The following is a 21,148-nucleotide window of genomic DNA, read 5'->3' on the forward strand; positions in this document are numbered from 1 at the left end:
CTGGGTGACGTCCCCAGAGGAGGAATGAGGGCAAAGTAGTTGCTGCATTTGGCATTCATGGACATGGAGAAAAGATCGTAGCAAGGCTGGCCCCATTTCTGGATGATCTTTTCCACAATCTCTGTCTTCAGGGACCACTCATGAGGCAAAAGAATAGCTCTGCTGAGTTTGTCCGCTATCACGTTGGATTTCCCCGGGATGTGTGTTGCTATCAGAAAACGTTGAGAAGTGATTGCCCATTGCCAAACTTGTTGTGACTCCTGACTTAGTAGGTAAGATTTAGTTCCTCCCTGCTTATTTATATACCATATTACTGACATATTGCCTGTCTGAATTGCAAATGTCCCCATGGGTAGAGAATCCTGAAATGCCTGCAACGCATCAAGCACCACTCTTATCTCCAGGACATTGATATGCAAGTGGCTTTCATTTTCTTGCCATAGGCCTTGGACTGTCATACCCAGATAATGCCACCCCGCCCAATCTGAGAACCGTCTGTGGTCAGTACTGCATTCAGTTGGGGAAAGACAAGAGGGCGGTCCTGATACAACTGGTCTGTCTGCAGCCACCAAAACAAATCCTTTTTGCAAGATTCCGTGATGATAATCTGATGTGAAAGAGGAAGATCTTGCATTGACCACAGAGCAAATAGTAACCACTGCAGGATCCTCATGTGTAACCGTGCCAGGTGAACTAGAAGAGTAGCTGCTGCCATTGTACCCAGAACTTGCAGCACATCTCTGGCCTGAACTTTCTTCTTTGATATCAAAATTCTGACTTGCTGATGAAGGGACTGCATTCTGTCTAGGGTAAACTTTGCAGTCATATTTCTTGAATCCAATTCTGCGCCTAAGAAGGTAATATGCTGAGACAGTGACAAGGCAGATTTTTTTAAATTTACTGTGATGCCTAGTCTAGAGCAAAGTGACATTGTTTTGTCTCTCGCCCATAGTAGTAAATGCTTGGTGGTGGCGGAGAGGAGCCAGTTGTCTAGGTATGGAAACACCTGGAATCCCTGATGTCTCAAGTGAGCCGTGACCACTGCCATGCATTTGGTGAACACTCTGGGGCTGTAGTGAGACCAAAGGGTGTAAATGTCTCTTGGATCGCCTATCCATCTTTATATGGTAGTACGCATCCTGGAGATCTATTAAGCACATCCAATCATCTTTCCCAATAAACGGGAATATTGACTGCAGAGTGACCGTCCGGAACTTTGATTTCTTCACTGCTTTGTTTAGCTTGCTGAGATCTAGAATGGATCTCCAGTTCCCTGTCTTTTTTGGTACTAAAAAGAATCTTGAGTAAATTCCAGACCCAATTTGGCCTGTGGGGACTTCTTGGATGACTCTCTTTTCTATCAATGACAGAATCTCTTGTGTTGCATAGTCCTTTTGATTGTGTGGGATGTCTGGTAAGGAACAGTTTACCGTTGAGAGAATGGAAAGTGGTATGTAATAGCCTCTGGATTTAATTGTTTGTACCTATTTGTCTTGGGAATTTCCTGCCAGGTGCTTGGGTACAGTGATAATTGACCCCCGACTGCCTCCAGAGAAGAGCAGGTGTGCCTTCTTTCAGGTGCGCTGGAAGGGTCTGTCAGAGAATGTATCTCTGTTGCCCTGATTCTATGGACCCCCTCTGCCACAATGTTGTGTCTTCTATTATAACATCCCCCTCTGCCCCTGAGGGAAGAGTCAACACGTGCATCCGACAAACCTTTTTGGGATTTGTGGAACCACATCTTTCCACCCTTTTGACCTTTGGGATAAGGTCTAGATGGGGCAGAAAAATGGACTCCAATGGCAGACAAGGTTTTTCTGTCCTGCTCACACCTGGTCAAAATATCTTTCACCTTTGGTCCAAAAAGTGATGAACCATCAAATTGGGCATTGGTGAAGGAAGACTTGAAGGTTTTGACAAAATTGCAAAGGCACATCCAGGAATGCCTCCTCAGGGAAATTCCTGTTGCAGCTGCTCTGCTCACTGCATCAGCTGCATATGAAATCAGTTGCATGGAGGGGTTTATGATGGAATTGAGGGTAGAGATCTGAGAGGATACTTTGTCCACAGACCCCAAAAGCTATGGTATCCTAAAGTGTATCTCCAAGTTTTTTGAGGAGATCCCTTTGAAGTCTCATAAAATGGGTAAGGTAATTCAATGACCGGAGGGTGAAGGCCACTGAAAAAAAAGCATGCTTTCCATATCTGTCCATAGTCCTGGATTTTTTGTTAGGAGGATGAACAGACAAAGAGGTCTCCAATAGCTCCTTCCTGGTGGCTGCTGCCACCACCATTGCAGCTATAGGGACACCCTTAGTCAAAAATTCCTTCTCTGAGGGAGCAGTGATAAATTTGTTAGGCCTCCTGAGAACACGCTCCACTGTATCAGGCAATGTCCAGGCCTTACTAGACATGACACCTAAAGATTGGTCAAATGGGGGAGTCACCCGGGAGGTGGAAGGGTGAGACCAAAAAGCTTCAAGGTATACCGATTCATCCTCTGAAGGGTTGGTGGGCTTCCAGCCACCCCTCTGTTTCAGGATCTCAAGGATGTCTGCAAAGGAGAATTGATATCAGAAGTGACAGACTCAGGGGAGTCTATGTGCTTCCTCTTGCACAGTCTCTTCTAAGGGACTTTCTCAGAGGGGTACTCTGGAGAAGTTTCAGCAGTGACAATGCCACCAGCAGGGGCTTCCTGAGGTTTTGGGTCTCTGGGCTTGGGGGGGGGGGTAATGATGAGACAGACACTGGCACCTGGGAGGGACGAGAAGTTGGCTCTGAGAGCAGGGCTGTCTGAGAAGACAGCACTCTCTCCATCACTTAAAAGGCCTCCTCACCCCACTCTGAGGAGATCCTCTACTCTGAAGGAACAGAAGACCAACTCTGAGGTGGAGCAGGTGGCTTTGAAACTGAGATAGGAGCCGAGCTCAACCTAGCCGAGGCACTGAGGGGTAGAGTCAGGTCGGACGACTGTCCACACCTGTCCCCTCCCCGGACCCAACTGGTGAGCATTGGCTCCTAGACTCCTCGACATCCGAAGGAGCCGAGGACATCAGAGCTGAAATCGGAACCGAATATTTCAAAGGTGGTCTCGGCGCAGACAGTTCTGCTGCTATCGGATCAAACAGATGCCATATGCTGCCCGGTTAAAGAAACTCCAGCTCTACTCAGTGGCATACCACCTGCTCAGAGGCGATCTGTGCCTGACATATAAAGCCATGTCCAACCTGGAATTAATGGACATGCTGCACCTCAGAAAATCCAAATCCCATCGAGCTACGTGCTCAAGAGACTTGAACCTCAGCACTGAAATAAATAGGACATGCTGGAGGGACAGATTCATAACCCAGAGGCTCCCTTCACTCTGGAATAAAATCCCAGTCCAGGTTAGGCAGAGTCCCACATTGACTCTCTTCAAGAGGAATCTTGATGAGTGGATGGGAGATCGTAGGTTTACCCCGGCTATCACTTCTGTGTCACTGTTAGACAGAGGCAAAGTATACTAACCTCAAAAAAGGCATAGCAAAATTAATTTAAAATGGGTGGCAAAAGCCAAGCACACTCTGGCTAGGCTTATAAATGCCCTAGGGCAGATAGCCTAGTATGAACCTATGAACCTATGAACCTATGAACCTAAATCTCCCTGGCTCTGAATACTCCAGAGTGATTGGAGGAGGAATCAATGAAGTAGGCTTCATATGGGATGGCTCCAATTCCTTTGGGTCGGAGACGACAACATTTTTTCCAGGGCCAGTGTTCAAAGCAATCTCTTCACCACCTGCTCCACATCTTCATCAGATAAACTCCTGGAAGAATGGGTGGACAAGGAAGGAGATCTCCCTCTCTCCAGGATAGGAGATCACAATGTAGGGGATATCGGCTCCAATAAAGGAGACCGACTCCTGGATACTTCTTTAAGCTCCATGGACACTTTTGGTGCAGAAGAAGAAGTTCCAGGTCTATCAGAATTGAGAGCCCTCGGTTTTGATGACACTATCTTTTTAGGTGGCTCCGAAACTGGAGCTGTAGTAGCCAATTGTTTGGTTGACTTTGACTGGGTTGAAGAAGGGGAGGATGATTTGGAGCTCTGAGAGCTGTCTAAAGCCTCTTTAAAATGCCCTTTCAACAAACCTCTTGCCAATAATTTATTTCTTTCTTCATGGAGCACCCCACTACTGAATCCGTGACATATTAACATTGATAGTTACTATCCTGTGGCAAAAACTGAGAAAAATCCTGAGAACACCCTAAGATTTTACTATCATTTGCACAAATAAATATATCATACGTACATGCCACTAAGCAATTGTGAAATGCCATAAAGGGTTGGGAAGGTGGCCTAATGGTTAAGGTGTTTGCCTTACAAATACAAGGTGCAGGGTTTGAGTCTCACAAGGGATAATTGGCTAGGCTTAAAATGGCTCACAAGGGCTGTTAGCCTAGTACTAACCTATGAACCTATATGGTGCAGGGGTCTTGTTAGTGGATGGCACCGAGGCAATTAACAAAGCTTGTGTGCCCATTTGTGAAAGACATCTTCTGTGTATATTTATCACACTTTTTGAACCCTGCCTGCTTATGCTCCTTGGATCCCCTTTCTCTATCCTTGTCTTTGGAGATTATGCAATAAGAAAAACAAGGCCAATAGTATAGAAAAAAACATTAAACTAAGCAACAGCAAAAACTACCTAAGGGGAAACTGCCTCTAAATTTTATTATTTTTTTATTTTTATGTATTTATTTTTTTTTTATAGCAACAAGCAGAAAAAAAGGAAAGGAAGAATAAGAATCCTCCAACTTAAATCGATTCTGTTACAGAGACAAGACAAAGAAACATGGGGGAAGCGGTCCTCTAACTTAAACGGGCTGCAAGAGCCTTCTATGTTAAATGGAAATTCTCACTGGTTTGGGAAGGGGTTTTATTACTAACTAAAGTTACCTAACGCAGGCAACATGACAAACTACCTCTCTAGAGATAAAAAGAGTAGAAGGAAATAGTTTTAGATAGATTAAACTAACAGAAAACTATACTTAGCCAATGAGCCAGCAGGAACACTTCTCGATCGCTTGAGCAGTAAACGTGTTCTGGGGATGTGGCCTAGGGCATCATGGGATAGGGGTTAGCCTCAAGCCAGTGGAAGCTCTCGAGTTTTAGTATTCGGCCGAGTTGGAGCCGAGATCAGCTCCAAACCCAACCTGCAAGAATTACGGTGAGATAGGACAACATAACATTGATAGTTACTATCCTGTGGCAAAAACTGAGAAAAATCCTGAGAACACCCTAAGATTTTACTATCATTTGCACAAATAAGTATATCATACGTACATGCCACTAAGCGATTGTGAAATACCATAATGTTGATAATGCCTATGTGAAGGCCTCAATGGCACAATGAATTCATCAACTGTTGAGTCCATTCTCTATCACCGGAGTACAGGGTTCTAATCCTATGAGGATATAATGTTATAATACGATATTATGTTTTCATCATACAGCTTTATGCCATTCCTTTTCAATGTTTTGTTATATTATTTATTCATTTATTTTTCATAAAATCACAAAAAAGGCTGAAACATACATGCCTACAGTAAGTTGGGTTTCACTTTTTTTGGCCTGAATTTACCTATTAAGGCTTAAATAGTAAAAGTGAAAAAAATGTTATGGGCATTCTGAAATGCTGTATGTCCTTAATGGATCATTTGTATAGATCCCATGGAACTACATGACATGAGGTTTAAAGTGTTATACAGTGAGAATTCTACTTTGGCTGGGTTTTTCTTGCAGATTTTTTTATTGAATTATTTGTCTGTGTAACCATTTTACCCAATAGTTTGGATGTTAGGATATTTTGTAGGCACCATAAAATTTAAGGACATATTATGGTTGAGGGATGACATAATGGATAAGGTGTTTACCTCAGAGACATAAGGTACATGGTTGGACATTCTTATTTAGTCACTGTCTGGTTAGAAGATAATTGTGTAATGGTCTGTAGACTGACTGCCTAGTATTTACTTATGCACTATGAACCTAGCTTCCCTTCTCTCCTTCCTCTCTCTTTTCAAATTAGCTTTACTTTCATCTAGTTTAGGACCAGTTTCCATCCATTTTACATCCTTTCTCTCCATTCTTGATTTCCACAGCTGTTAAAACTCTTCTTTTCATATCAGTTATTTATTTTTTGTGCAGTTGCTGTTCTGGCACCTTCAACCCCCCCCCCCCCATTATTTTTTATAATATATTTTACTTCTGCAGACAATAGACTTTTTATGTTTCATTGCTTGGGAATATCCCCCCCACAAAAAAAAAATATATATATATATATATATATATATTACACATCCTGCATGCACTTTCTTTCCAGACTTTTTGGCATAGGATATCACTTATCTACTATTATTAAAAGCAAAGCAAAGCAAAAGCATAGCAAACTTTATTGTCATTCAACCATACCCAAGTATAGCTGAATGAAATTATGTTCCTCCAAGCTCATGCACAAATAAGATAACAGCAGAACACAGCTACATATAACAGTAAACAGCTATAACACAACAACAATGAAAGAGCCAACCAAAGATCCGAAGTATAAACACACACAATATATCCACTGCCATCACTATGCCTCTCCATCAACATTATATAAACAGTCCTTTCATCTGTCCAACCACCGCTATATTTTGTGCATCCTCTGTCACTGCTTATTTGGAGTACCTTCTTTCACTTCTCTTTATTAGCCCCCCTTTCTTTTTCTTAGATCATAGTCAGAACTGTAAATGGGGTGGGAGGAGGAGTCAGCTGTCCTGGCTGCAAGCTTGCATGGAGTGATTGTCAGTTGCTGAAGGAGCAGAAGTACAGTACTGATGGCTTTTTTTTTTGTCCTCAATTTTAGGTTGATTTTCCAGCAGTCTGTGGAACTGCCCTAGGTGTCAGATGGCCTAGCTATGGCTCTGACTATTCTGCATTTGTGTCTCACCATTCAGTCCCTTTCTTCAATGAGACTTTCCTTTTTCTCTTACTTTTAGCATTTTCTCTGTATGCTGCCATCCCCTTTCTCTCTCTGGCCCTTTCCTTTCTCAGAATTGCATAACTTCACCATTCCTACTTAAGCAGCTCATCTATGGACCCCCTCCACCCAGTCTTTACTAGTTCATGTACCTCTATGATTCTGTCTACTTTCACTTCCAGGTTGTCTTTCCCATACTTTCACTTCCAGGTTGTCTTTCCCTTATGTCCATTTTTCTGTCATCCTTCATCCCACACTACCCTACTTCGCCCTGTCCCTACTACATATTTTTCCATTTCTTTCATCATTTTATCAATATTGTTTTTGATGTGCTAATTCCATCCTTTTGTCCTATTTTTCACCTTTTTCCATTAACTGAATAATGTTGCAAGCTAAGGTCTACCTGAGGTAATGTGAAAGCCCCTCCCCTACCCCCTTCCTACTCTGTTATTCTTTCTTTGTAGAAATTTTTTGAATGCTTTATCTTTCTTGTAGACTAAAGATGGTCTGTCTGCAAATATCTCATATATATTGTTGTCCGAAGAAAATTATCCATTTTTTCTTAATGCACTCAAAAATTCTATAACTGTCTATCGAAAAAATAGCAATAAAGGATTTTGTACCATTTCTATTATCAGTATGCTTGTAGACCAAGGGTGTAGAAACCAGTTGTTGATCACCAGTATGTAGCCAACCTACATCCTGGTTGGGCTTATTTAACAAGGGGGCATACACCTCATGTAATCACTTATGAAACATTTCATTTTTAATATCCAGAGGGAATTCAGTGGGGTAGCTTCGCTTCCCAAACATATCTAACAAAATCTCACACTCATTAGTAAGCATCATCATTTTTGGTCATCCTAGCTAACCTCACTACAGCCTTTGACTACGGACTTCTTCTGGTGTTTAGGGTGCCAGTTACTAAAATAAAGGTATGAGTTTGAGAAAGTTGATTTTCTATGTATATTGGAACTGAAATATCTCTGTTCTATATTCTTATAAAGCTCAACATCAGTGTTCCTTTCTAAAAGATCATCTGTGTATTATGAGGGGCGTAAGTTATCAAAAATATATGTCAGACTCTGAATTTTCCATTTTATTCAAGTTAAGTGTGCTGCGGTAGCATTGTCTCCTCACAGCAAGACATTGTCCCGTTCGATTCTCAGCTAAAGCATCTTCTGTGTAGAGGCATATGTGAATGGGCGTGCCTTCGTTGAAGGTTGTGCATCAGGGCTGGTAACTCGGCACATAAAAATACACTACCAAACATTAGCGGACCGGAGTTCCACTGTGGTGACCCCTAACCGGGATAAGTCAAAAGACACAACATTCAAGTTAATCACAAATGTTTCATGTTAGTATCTAGTTGGGTATTTTTATCTTAACAGGCTTCAACTTAATCCAGCAAAGGGTGGGAGGATGGCATAATCGATAAGGTGTTTACCTTACAGACACAAGGTGCAGGGTTTGATTCTCACTTGGGGCAATTGGCTAGGTTTAAAATGACCCACAAGGGCACTTAGCCTAGCACAAATCTATGAACCTATGAAGTCTCTTATGAAGACAAAAAAAAAGTTTTCTAGTCTTTTATCCTGTCTTCATTCGGTAGTTAAATAATTCTGGCAAAGTATTATACATTCATACATAAGGGACAACAAAAAGGCACTCCTGAAAATTAATTAAAAAGCCTAGTTTGAGATGTATGACTTGTCCTGTAAAGTCATGCTCCCATGATGCAGTAATTTGCATTTCAGAGACATGTTAGCAGCACTGAGGTACGAGATCATTATCAGCTAATTTGTATATCTCTGAATCGCAGTTAGTACCTCAACATGCAGATCATTGCTTTTCTGCACATTGAGACAGTAAACTGCTACTTATGTGGGCAGTGGCATTTCATTCCCAGTCTCCCTCCACCCCCCACACAAACATAAACAAAACACAACATTCACAGACACATACACCACAGTCCCCATACCAGTCCCAGTCTTATCTGCCGTCCTGTGATTTCTATCCACCCCAATCCCTGTAATAGTTGAAGTGCCACTACTACATTTAAATAGTTTGCCCTGGTGACTAGTCTGTTCCCAACCCTAGGATCACTGTAATACTATAAGTGTTATTAGGGCACTACCTTGGTGGTAAGTATGTACCCCCCATCCCCGATCCCTCTTGTGACATAGGTTCCATTACATCAATAAAATATACTACTTCTCCTCCGGTGCCTAGTGGCAAGCCCTACCAGCATCCCTGTAGTGCTGTCAATGGTATTATGGCACTTATATTTGTGGTAATCCTCTTCTATCTAGTGTCCCCTCCCCGGACTCCTGTACTGATGCTGGTACAATTAAGGCAATTACATTTAGAGTAATCTCTGGTTTCAAATGTTTAGATCCACCCCCCCCCCCAATTCCTGTACTGATGCTGGTGCCATTATGTTGAATGTATCCCTGGTGTCTAGTGACAGTTCATATAAAATACTATGATATGGTAAGGATGGCCATAGTCAAACGATTTCTTGAATCACTTGGTGTATAGATTCCTCCCTGGATGTGGTACTGGGAAAGAGAGCACAAGGATAATTAACAGACGCCTCTCCACAGGACTACCTTACTAGCATTTAGCATGGTCAAGTGCAGGAGAATATTAAAAGTTTGAGTGGTTCCCCCCTTTTCCTCACTTTTTTTGCAAGCAGTAACAGCAGAGGTATCATTAGATTGTCTCAGGCCCAAGTCAAAGAAAAAAATATTCTTATGAACTTGAGGGGAAAAATCTCTAAACTCCTCCTACAAACTGGCTGAACTGTAACACTGTCGCTAGTTTCATTAAAGCCACTACATTGCTTACATTATTTCAGTACCATCACTAAATGAATGAAAATAAATTAACAGCAAGGCTGATTTGCAAGGAATGGCAGCACTGTCCCTTGCTGCTGCTAACACTGCCACTATGTGTTCCCTCACATGCCACTTAAGTTTGGCTGCAGCTGAATATCCTTGAAGCCAGGACTAATTTCCATGGACACTGCTTGATTTACAGTGTGAGCACTTACTGGTTTGTCTAATCAATGTGCATATTTTAGAATGCTAATTAGTTTCTATTCTTTAATGAAAGCTAAGAATATTACACAATGGAGAAAGCATAAGGAGAGAGATGGACAGACAGAGAAAGTGACAAAGAGGCATTGAGTAACAGAGAGAGAGAGAGAGAGAGAGAATAGATAATATGTTTGTGTGTCTCCTGTCTTAATTAAAGCCCAGTGTGAGAAGTGTAAATATGTGAAGGCACTTACAAAAATGTAGTTGTTATACTAACCTGAAATTCACCTTTTTCTCTCTCTCTGCCTGGCTATATGTATGTATATATGTGTGTCTGTGTGTGTATATATATATATATATATATATATATATATATATATATATATATGTATATATATATATATTTGATATATATATTTATATATATATATATATATATATATATATATATGTATATATATGTACGTGTGTTGTGTGTGTATGGAAACTGCTTATAGCAAAGCTATGTTATAACAGCATAGTATTTTTTAAAAAACAGAGTTTATTACAACTTTTAACATGAATACAGATAAATTATCCAATGCAATCAACATAGTTTTAAAGGCCAGGAGCAATCACGGAATATTTAGTTTAGTCTCTAAAACTGTAGGAATTAAAAGTAGACAACCTATGGTTCTAAGCATCTTTTGTCGGTGGTGAAACGTTGCTCCTAACAGAACTATTATATTCTTAACTTGTAACTTTCCTCCTTTATTGTATACAGATGTCATGCCAAATACCATCTCTAATTGTTATCCCTCTTGGCTTCATTGTCTCCCCTACCTGCACTAAGCTGTCCAATTTGATCCATGGCAGTAGGAGCTAGGTACCCCCTGCCCCCTGGCTAGGGTAAAAATCATACACACCATTCGCTCCTACCAAGGAAATCAATCTGTTCCACTACAGTGAGAATCAGGAGCTTGCTTCTTAACTATCTAGAGTTTTCAAGAATGTCCAGATTTTTGCTATATATTTTTGGTCTTCTCCTCATAAAAAGTATGCTTTTTCTGGCAAATCACTGAAGACTGAAGTCACTTAATAAGAACACACATTTAAATTTCAGACTTTATATTCTTCAGGAAATGCATGCTAACACAAAACGTGATATTCTAGCAATATTTAAAATCTGTATGTATTTTTTGGGCCTTTATCCACCATTGTTTTGAGGTTTGTCCAAATTTATTGCATTAAGAGGTTGACAGGTATGGTATGAGGAAGGAGATGGCCAGTTTGAAGGTCCTGTGGAAAAAACTACATATGCGTCCCTCCCACTTGATCACTCAATCATCCATGAGAGACTCCTTACTAGGGTAGAGGTATGTGTGACACACCTTCCCCTAGATCAGAGATTTGCATGAGCTTTCCTGATATCTTCTGCTGGTGATTGCTTTCTATCAAATAGGTGTCACCAATATACAGGACCAAGTGTTCTCCCTTTCCCCTGGATGGGTGAGCCACTGTCAAGGTATCATCTCTGGTGTTGGTGCAATTATTGAACTTGGCCATCAGAGATGCAGTCAGATCTTAATCTTTCTTGGCCATTGGGTTGGGTTCACACACCCACATTACTAAACACCAAAAAAGAGAACTAAGGCAGTGCCACTAAATGCCGTCATTGTGTTTAATGATACCAACAGCTCAGGAAGTAGAGTGCTTGCAATTGGTTACAACAATATCAGAAGCTTTAGGTTATATCACTCCACAAGGCACCAAGATCCATATTCAAATACTAGCTCAGCAGTGCATCATAAGTGGGGTACAGAGATTCTGTCCTTGACACTTTAAACCATGGTCAAATCTGCCTGAGCAAGTATCAATTCAGGTGTACGTAAATGGTGCTAGAAGGAGGTTAGGTGAATTTTCACTGACCTCCTGGTAAAATTTCCCCTGATCAGTATAAACCACTTCTAGTAGAGTGTCATGAAAAAGTCCATAACTTCAGTCAGTGAGCTCTACCCAGTCAACAAGTATAAACAAGCAAACAAACAAACAAATAAACAGATAATCTACTATATAATTCCATTCATATCCATAAGCAGTGCTGCTGGGAAATAAAAAGATGCAGTAAATGCAGTAGTAAAAAAACAAATGTAGCTGAGTTACTTTTGCTTATAACCACTTATCCAGGTGGAGGGGGGAGGTCTATGATATTTTGCACATTCTTGTGACTGTAATATAGTGCTAGTATGTTGCCTTCAAAGAAATAGACATATTTATGTGTAGTTGTACAACAGGTTCAATAAATCTGTCTGATCTATGTTTCCCTTGCTTACTGGTTAGTCCCTCTAGGCTTGTAGTCTTTTTTGAGGGAAGATCAGAGATCATGTTTATACTCCTAGAGGGAATTTGACCAGGGCATCGGGAAACTTCCCCTATTCATTAATATTGTGAGGGGGACCCATTTTGGAGGAGTACTTGCTGTTTCTGTTCCAGGTGCAGAGGTGGCCCAGAGAAACAGGAAGGCAGATAGAAAGAAAAGGAGATGATGGAAGAGTGAAAGAAACGAAGGAGAAATCAAATATCAAGATGGGAGCATGTGCACAGAGCTCTGGGGAAATATTTCAAAGAAACTTGTTTGATGGAGATGGGTCAGCAAATGATGGATGTATAATTACAACCCTCCAGTCGGGAGGGTTGTGGGATGATTTACTTAAAGAAATGGAGGTGCAGAGTGAGACAAAATGAAGGAGATGTTTTCTGGGTTGATTTTGTGGAGAAAATACAAAAGGCAGATGCAGAGACAATCCTGAATAATAGTAGTAAGATGGAGTAGTATAGCTATGGAGAGAAAGTAAAAGAAGGCAAAAGTGGAGTAGCAGAAAAGAAGGCAGAAGACAATGAAGAATGGAAGTATATGGTAATAATTCAAAGTAAAGTAGACAAAGAAATGGACAAGTATGAAGTGTCGGATAATTTAATAGCTCTTTTGGGATTTAAAAGCACGTGATATATGAGTATTTATTGTTATTAACAAAGAGAGATTTTATGACATTACTTCTGAAACAGTTTTTCCAATGGAAAATTTTCCTGCAGAATATAAAACAAGAAAGAGTATAACCCAATGAATCTTTGTGTTAAAGACAGTTAACACAAAATAAAACAGAAAATTAATGTACAATTTCAAAGAGAGATAGAAAGAGACTTTAAAAGGGCAATTGAAATCTATATGTAATGATGTTCTGGACCTTGCAAACGTTTATGACAAATGGGTTTATGGACTTGTGGCTGGGATTCTAATATTGTGTTAAAATAGAAAGAGGAAAAATTATACATATACCAAGCATGATAAATGTTGAGGGGAATAGGGGTGTTGTGAACTACTGGGCACAACACAAAAATATTTTTTTTTGTGGAAAAGAAGGACATTTGATAAGTAACTGTGACAAAAGAAAATGTTATATTTATGGGGAAATGCGACATTATGTAAAAAAATGTGAAATTAAATGCTGTAAATATAACAAAATTGGACATTAATGGCTGGGTTGCAAAAATAAAAGTAAGGAAAAAGAAAAAGAAACAGAAGAAAATGAACAAAGAGAATGAATTTTAGAAGTATTAGAAATAGAAAAATGAAATAAAAAAGTAATAAAGAGGACATAGACAAAGATTCTGAAAAAAGTGATGAAGATAATATAAATTAAGAGGGAGTAAAAAGAAAAAAAACAATTCTATTGGTATAAGGGTAAAGGACAAAAAAAGAACATTTAAAGGGATAAGTACAAAAAAAGAAAGGAAGTGGGTGAAAAAGAATAGCTGCAATTAATGATTGAGACCTGGTAAAATGATGAAGGTGTTTGACTTAGAGACCCAAGGTGCAGTGTTTGAAGTGATATGGCTAGGCTTAGAATGTCATATTAAGAAAGCTAGCCTAGTAATTAGCTATGGACTTATGAAACCATGAATTTAGGGAAAAGGAGCATTTTAGAGTGCCTTCTTTAAATGTGATTAGTGTTAAGACCGTAGAAAGAAGAATAGGAATTTTGGAGTGGTGTAATACATATGGTATATATAATTATATTAGAAGACACAAGATGTTAGCAAATATAGAAAGATTACAGAGAAACTTTGGCGAGGAAATATAATCTTGAATTTGGAAAATTAAAGATGTTCTGGAAAAGTCATATTCTGCAGAAATACAGTAAAGATATTAGATTTAACTTTAGCAAAAATGGGAAGATCAACCTTTGTAGATTAGCATGGAAAGAGCAAGTATATAAAATTGTTACATTATATGCTTATACTAATTGTAAAGAAAGAAAAAAGAAAGGAAGGAAAGTGTATTTCATCAGACTTCTGACTATGTAGTGATGAATATGAACATTCTAATAACAGGAGAGTTTCACTGTGATTTAAGAGACAATTGTAAAATGAAAGGAAATTATATAAAAATGTTAGAAGTTATAAGATGTGGTAAGTTAAAACTGTGGGACAAAAATTCATGGACTTACAAAAGGGGTGTGTACAGAACTGAAATTGATTATTTTATAGTATCAAAAGGTTTGGTTATAGGAGAAACGGGTAGTTGAAACAGGATTTTCTAATCATCTTGCAATATCGCTAGAGTTAAAGGAAAACAAGGAATATATAAAAATAGGCAAAGGAATAAAAAGTATAAATGAGAAAGTAAAGAATAAAGAAGGAAGGAGATTAGAAATACAGTTATGGAAACATCATATTACAATGAGAACATTTTATAAAAAATGGTCTGAATAGTGAATAATCTTTAAGGAAAAATATAAAAAATATTTTTGCAATGGCAATATGACATGAGAAAAGTAGAGAAAAAAAATATAAATGAACACACTCATTGGAACATTTAGAACACAATGAATTTAAGTATTCCACTGCATAATTCTTTATTCATAAAACCTTCATTTAATCATTTAGTCAAAATCTTTAAAGATATTTTGTACTTCTTTTATCCATTTTTGTTATTTTTGCAATCATTATAATGTCATCTGCATATTACTATATGCTAACATATGCAATTTCCTAACATTCTCACTTATATTATAAGTGAGAATGTTAGGAAATTATGTATGTTAGCATATAGCAATAATAAATTAAAAATACTTGTAAATGGCTGGTTAAGCCAAGTGGTACATATGAAGAGTGGTGTAAGATAGAGATGCCCAATGAGCTGTATACTGTTTGCATTAGGTATGAATTTGATAGTATGTGAAATAAATTACAAAATTAATGAGGTAGTGTATATAACACCTGAAAGTTTAAGAATTCCAGTTCTGTTAACATATGCAGATAACATTATAATGATTGCAGAAATAACAAAAATGGATAAAAGAAGTAAAATATCTTTAAAGATTTTGACTAAATAATTAAATGAAGGTTTTATGAATAACGAATTATGCAGTGGGAATACTTACATTCATATTAAAGTAGGATGATAGAAGACAATTAAAACTGTAAACTGAAATAATTGAATAATAATGATTATAAGGTCTTTGTGAAAACAATACAAAAGAGATTTGAAACTAAAATGGAAAATGTTATAGAAAATAGCATATATAGCATAAAGGGGAAGGGTTGTCAAGAATCATTAATGATATTTAGAGAAATTGTGGATAATATTATGAACAGAAGAGAATAAGTAAAAATCATGATAGGAGACCTTAATAAGGCATTTGACACCACTGGATATGAACTCTTATGGGTAATAATGAAAAAATATAATATAAGTGAGAAACTAACAATAAAGTAAAAATACTTGTAAATGTCTGGTTAAGGAAAGAGATACATATGAACAGTGGTATAAGACAGGAATGTCCAATGAGTTGTTTACTCTTTGCATTAGTTATGAATGTGATAGTATGTGAAATAAATTACAAAATGAAGGAGGTGGGCTATACAAGACCTGAAGGGTTAAGAATTCCAGTTCTGTTAACATATGCAGATGACCATTGTGCAAAAGAATTGGATAAAGGAAGTAATAATTTGCACAAATGAGTATCTAGAGATAATAGGGATGCATTTAAATAAAGAGAAAAGTAAAGGTTTAGGTGATGTAGTAAAGATCAGGGATATGCATTTTACAGTGAATGAAATGTCTGTGTTAGGTATACATTTTGGTAAGTATAATTCAATAAGAAAAAACAATAAAAGAAAGAAAACAAACCCATGTTTTCTGGAGAACATGTACATTATCTTTCAGAAAAAAAAGACTTATTTGATAAATTAAGTACGGCTGGGGAAAAAATAACATACTCAGCCATTATATTTTTGTTGCCAGCACTATTTAAAAAGATATTTTGCGGATACTATTTTCATTTATATGGGGTTCTTGACTGAACCTAGCAAAAAGAGGAGTTTTGTATATAAATAAAGAAGAAGGGGGTTTAGGGTTAATTAACCCAGTAGTATATGCTGTTTTGTTTTAATTTGTACAAAGTGTTAAAGTGGACAAATGGAAAAAGATGAAAAATTAGTAGTTGCATTATGTAAATGATAAATTTCGGGGTATGGTAAAATGAGTAAAAGAGAAAAAGAGTATATAGTTGAGGAAATAAAATATTGCCAATAAAAATATTTTTGTGGAAAATAAAAATCGGTGATAAAGAAAAAGAAAAGTATGATATAAGAATGTAATGATAAAACATTGCTATGTAAAACCATGGGAGAATCTACTAGAAGAAAACAATTAAAACTATAAAATAAACAAATGGTGTAAATAGTAAGTAGAATGCTAAGATGTTTTGTAAAGACTAGTAAAAGATAAATTGCCAGTAAAAGGAATTATGCCATATAAGAAGAAATGTGATAGAATATGGTTCCATTGTCAAGAAGAAACTATGTAACATGTCTTTTTCAAATGTAAAAGTGTACAAAAACCTTATGGAAAAACTATGTAAAGAAGATTTTTTTTGAGGATATAAGAGAAGTAAATAAAATAAACATGTATATGATTAAATATGGATATTATAATAGCAGAAGTAAAGAATACCCCCAGGACTTAATAAAATCTATGTAGGCTCCGTGTAGAGCATACATGGAATGTATCCATGTAAATGGCCATGATTCCTCACTGGCAGCATGCCACAGATATTAATAATGGTGCCCTGCTGAGGGTGATCATAATAACTAGGATACTGAATCTGTGCAAGGAGCAGTGTAGAGGCTGTCCATTACTTCTGGACTGTCCAGAAAATGTCTGGAGAGGTGGTAAGCACAGTACCATTTTTATGCTGTTTGCACGGTGCAGCATGGTGCTTAGTGATGCCGAGCTGCGCTTATACAGATACATCTTTCACCTGCTATATATCTAAAAATAAAAACCGGATATTATCAAATTTATTCATTTTTTTGTCCCTCTGTTTGCAGGGTGTGGCACGGTGCTTAGCGATGCCCAGCTGCACTTATACATATACACCCAACATCTGCTGTATATCTAAAAAATAGAAACCAGATGTAATCAAGTGTATTAATTTTTTTTGTCTCTCCCTGTTTGGATGGAGCAGCATGGTTCTTAGCAATGCAGTCAGACATCTAAAAATAGAAACCAGATGTATTTAATTGTTGTCATTGTGATGTGCTTAGCAATACGCAAACCCACGCAGCTTCACTGTGTAGCTCTAATAGGTACCTTAGTAGTATATGTGAAGATATACTGCTGCCATGTAATATTCAAGTAGCTAAATATATTGAGTCATGACCTACAGTGTAGTAGGTCCTGGGTTCGAGTCCTAACCAGTCATATGTTTTACATTTATTTCTGTGAAAATGTGCCAGGTGACTGAAACATCCGTTTAATTTAAAATTAAAAAAATGTTACATTTACAAAAGCTGCTCGATGCTAAGCACCACTTATACATGGTCAATGGTCTACAGTGTCTATGCATTGCTAGGTTACACTTAAACATGGCTTATGTGAGTTTGCACAAAGCTCAACTTCACTGAAACAGTTTGTGGGAGTTTGCGTGAAGCTAAGTGATGTGGTGCTTTTTTGAAAAACACAGTATGATGTGTAAGGGTGGGAGTGCAGCCTATATAAAGGCCAGTAGGTGGGAATTTCACACCAGAGTCTTCACTTGTCTGTCAATATACCTGTTGATGTTGGAGAGGGAGCATGTTTTTGGGCACAGAGGTACAGTGTGCATGAGTCCAAAGTGGTTATTGGACTCCTGGTGAAGAACTATGAACCCCGGCTACTGCAGAATGATTACCAGTGTAAGTCTGAGGCCTGGGATCGGTTGGCTAGGGAACTTACAAATGCTACTGGTATCCCCGCACTGGTGAGCAGTGTCATCACCACTACAATAACCTGAAGCAGAGGAAGAGGGGAAGCTTGGACACCTGGGTCCAAGAAGTGTGGGCTGGGCAGACCCCACAGATATATAAGTATGTTTGCCAGTATTTTAGAAATATACAAGTTGAATCTGCACAAACTGCTATGTATAATGGTTTGCTTCTCTATCAACAGCTGCAGATGAGAGGGCTTGCAATTTCCAGTCCCATGTGGTGCACCTGGGCAGGATGAGGCAAGGTGTGATACGTAGGGAAACATCAAAGTAATAATGTAATGCATAACAATCTTATAATAAATTAGTTACAGAGTTTGCAGTCTTAACGGTCAGGTATGACATACCTGGGATAAGTAACATGTTTAGTAATGTGTCACTGCCTACCTGCAATGGTAAAGCAAGTTAAATCAGGTAAACATGCCGTATTGTGTGATATAGGTTCCAAACATCAGTTTATGGTGTGGTCCACCAATATTAACAGTCACTGTTCTGGTCTGCTCATTATCTAAAATATGCTATAAGTTGCACTCAGTTAATGGTATATGGGTTATTTGTTAGACATCTTACACAGCTATCCATGGTCTCCATGCCAGAACTAAAGCAACATTAATCAATAAAATCTAAAGACTGATGGTGCTTTGATAAGTAATGTTTTCAAATAAAAAGTTCTCACTCTTCCTGTATTCACTGCATGTGTGTTCTAATCTGACAACAGGAAACTGTGAAATGTAAATGAATAAAGAATACAGCAAAACCTGCATGAAATAAATGTAGTGCATTACCGAGAGTAAGGTTCAAGCCTGTGTTTTGCTCATTTTGTCTGACATAATGCTGTATATATTCCACCCAAGCAATGAACATGGTATATGGGTAAGGTTACTGAAGTGCTGGCCTGCTATCCATATATCTAAATGGCATATTTTAGGAAACATTTTCAATACAGTTTAATTCAGATGTGTGCTTTGATAAGTAATCTTTTCAAGTAAGTGTTCATTATTTCTGTAGTCACTGCATGTGTGTTCCAATCTGACACCAGTGAACTGTTAAATGTTAATGAATAAAGAATGTATTGCATTACCCAGAGTAAGGTTCAAGCCTGTGTTCTGCTCAGTCTGTCTGAAATAATGCTGTATATTCCTCCCAGGCAATGAACACAGTATATGGGTAAGGTAACTGAAGTACTGGACTGCAATCCATGTGTCTAAATGCTGGATTTAGAGGAACATTACCAATAAAGTTTAAAACAGGAATGTGCTTTGACAGCTAATCTTTTCAATTAAGTGTTCATTTTTTTCCTGTTATGCACTGTATGTGGGTTCCATTCAGACACCAGTCAACTGTTACATATTAACTAAGAAATAATGCATCATCAGATTCCAGATATGCATATATTGCAGTACCCAGAGTAAGTGTCAAGCCCCAGTTCAGATAATTTCCACAAAATATGCTGTACATAGCACTTAGTAAATGAACAGGGTATATAGCTAAGTCAACAGGTGACCTATGCAGCCATACATTTGTGTAACTGCCAAATGTCATGTAACATTAATCATTAGAATGTAAATGGAGATGGTGCTTAGATGACCGCTTTATTCAACTAAAGTAGTCATTATTCATATGTTCACTGTATTTGGTTTCCAATGTGATGCCACACTCAGGTATGCATGTGTGTAAATGTAGGATTTCACACAAAATGTTGCAATAAATGTCGTAAATGAGAACAGTGTTTTGAGATTTCATGATATTGAAATGAAGTGCACATAATTCCTGCAGTCACTGCTTGTGTGTTCTAATCCCATGGCAGCCAGATCACAAATGGCCAGCTGTCTAGTGTACTTAGTGCACATGAACATACCTCTTAACTGTCATGTTTTTGAAGAATGTAATGACTAGCACCCCATATGACTGGCCCTTGATTAGCAGATACATGGCATTACTTGGAATGCAATATAGTGGCAAATTCATTTACAGAACACTTCAGTAGTAATGTATGAGCACACTATGTAAAACAGTTCCCTGTAGTTGTGCATGTGCACCAGCATTTGTTAGTTCTTAGCCCATACTGTCCTATGCTAACAGGTTGAGAGGTATGTACATGCAATATCATCTATACAAGAATTGCAGTCACTGTACTCACAACTGAACCTGCACATCTGTAGAAGTATGCATTAGTAGTCAATGTAGTAATATTACCTGCAAAGTAACTAATGGTGTGTTTTTTTTCTCTTTCCCCACCCCTTATCTTCTTTAATTTATTAATGTTATTTATTATTATGATTTGATATTAATGTATTATTTGTAACTAACTGTTATTTTGGCCTTATGTATTATTTCATACTGGTTTGCTGTTAACATATGTTCCTTAATGTTATTTATTGTTGTATTCCTCATAATATTCCTTTATATGTCATTTGACTAGTCAACATTATCTTCCATTATGTTAATACTAACATTTGTTTGGTTATCTTACTTGTTATCTTATGTTTATAATTAATTTACAACAGCGCCACAAGGTCGGCCGGTTCCTGGTGATCCACCTACCTTGGCTCCCCTGGCCATGGCATCAGGGTCTAGCACATCTGGCCCACACCCTGGGAGTACCCCCTCTGCTGCCCCTGCACTACCTGTGGTATCCAGTAGTTTTGCCCCACAGGCTGGGGCTGGGCCCTCCGCTGGGACTGGAGGTGGAAGCGTGATTTTTGTAACCTGTGAGGAACTGCCAGGTGTGGTGCATTGGTTGCTGTGCCAAATTGTCAGTACATGCCTATGCTGGATGGAGAGCATGCTGTCCATCCTGGTGGGACAGCCT

Source organism: Protopterus annectens, chromosome 1.part1 (assembly GCF_019279795.1).
Source record: "Protopterus annectens isolate FY-2018-M chromosome 1.part1, PAN1.0, whole genome shotgun sequence".
NCBI lineage: Eukaryota > Metazoa > Chordata > Ceratodontiformes > Protopteridae > Protopterus > Protopterus annectens.